This window comes from Nanorana parkeri, unplaced genomic scaffold (genome assembly GCF_000935625.1).
Source record: "Nanorana parkeri isolate BGI_ZX_2015 unplaced genomic scaffold, ASM93562v1 scaffold1350, whole genome shotgun sequence".
In the NCBI taxonomy this organism is placed as follows: domain Eukaryota; kingdom Metazoa; phylum Chordata; class Amphibia; order Anura; family Dicroglossidae; genus Nanorana; species Nanorana parkeri.
Window position 1 is genome coordinate 24,653 of NW_017307618.1, and position 1,882 is coordinate 26,534.

Here is a 1,882-nt window from a genome sequence, read left to right on the forward strand (position 1 = left end):
TATATATATATATATATATATATATATATATCCACACACTTTTTAATTTTTATTAAATATTTTCATTTTTTTACTTTACTGTTGGTTGGGGGGGCTTCGGGGAAATATTAGGGGTCTAAACAGACCCCTGATATCTCCCTTTTAAAATAGAAAAAGGGATTGAGAACACAGAGCCCTCAATCTCTTTTTCTGCAGCCCGTGTTATGAATAAACAGGAATCCTTTATACTGAGTGTTCTTGTTCATTCATAACATGTGGAGATAGTATGTTTATCATGTCCACAATCATGAATGAACAGGAGGGGATGTAGATCACTTCCCATTCATTCATAATTGGGGACAGGGTAAATATACTATGTCCTCAATTATTTGCAAAACACACAGCGATCACTGATCACTGAGTGTACCGCTCTCATTCCTGACAGCTGTCACAGGAGGCTGAGCGAGCGGTGTTGGAGGAGAGCTCTTTCACCTGTGACAGCAGACTCCTCCCCGGCCTACTGTGACAGCACTGACAGCTGTCTCCGCCCACACACCACCACCCTCCTAGTCTGTCAAAGGAGGCTGAGCGGTGCGGGGAGGAGAGACTGCTGCCGCTCACAGCTGTCTCCTCCCGCAGCACTCGACCTCCAGTAACAGTTTCTCTCCTCCCCGTTGGGACACAGAGCAGCGCCCAGCGGGGAGGAGAGAAAGTAGGGATGCACCGCTATTATGGCCAAAAGATGGCACTTTCGTCATTTTGCCAAAAGTGCCATTTTCGGCCGATGTGTTTCGGCGGCTGAAATTTCGGGCAATCCCTGCAAATTAGTAAACCAAACATGACATTGTAGTCCATCACAGGAGCGAGCTTGGAGCGGTGACTACTTTACAACACAAGTTCCAGGTTCCGTAGGAATCCTCTTTGGCCATTGGGTGGCCAATGATGATGTAACTCTTGCACATGCGCCCCGGAGTTATATCCTCTTTGCCATCAGGCCCATCATGGTATCGTAGAGGTGCTGTGAAAGAGCTGAGAGTGTACACTGCATGGCACATACTCCATACACCGTACACCAAATAAAATGCTAGGGGAAAGGGGGAGAACTTTTTGGGCAGAATAGACTTTGCATGTCTTTTCTGCCAAAAATCCCGACCTCCCAGTGATTTTTACATTTTGTACTTTACTTCCGCTTTAAGTTTAAGCAGTCTCTCCTGAAATGTTTATGCCTTGGACCTTCCGCCATCTTTGTAGCCCGTGTCTGGACTAGAGAAGACAAAGATCGCAGTTACAGATTATACACTGGACAACTAGAAGAGACACAGAATCGGGGCAGAGATGTCACTAGAGGAGACACCGAATCACAACAAAGATCTTAGTCATAGATTGCTAGATCACTAGATGTGAACCGGCAATAGGACAGAGATCTCAGTTACAGATTATATACCAAATCGCTAAAGGAGACAGCAGAAAGGCTGAAATATCATCCACAGATTATATACAAGCTCACTGTAACTAATGCGATAGAGCATGAGGGCAGAGATATCAATATCAGAATACACATACGGAAAGACACAAGACAAGAGCGGAGATCTCAGTTACAAGTTCAGCAAAGCAGAGCAGCATCAACGTTCCCTAAAGCTGGCCATTTCCTTTGGGGATAGGGAATCAAAGTTCAGAAGCCCAGTTCACATTGGGTAACCTTACTAGAGGTGCTGACCCAGCATCATAGCAGGGGTGGCTTTGCCATTAAGTATAAACAGGATAACTAAGGGGGAGAGACAACACCAGAACAGAGATTTCAGTCACTCGGCATACACAGCAGAAACCTTAAAGCGGAGGCTTACTCAAAATTTCAATATGGCTTCATTTTAATCCCCCCCCCCCCCCACCCCCTTCTGTCCGG

At 45.6% G+C, this 1,882-nt stretch overlaps 1 protein-coding gene across 3 annotated transcripts in view; it reads right to left on the minus strand.

Annotated features, from left to right (window-relative positions):
* LOC108797843 (tctex1 domain-containing protein 2-like) overlaps positions 1–1,882 on the minus strand; it is a 17,987-nt gene that overhangs the window by 3,622 nt on the left and 12,483 nt on the right. The window lies entirely within an intron of this gene.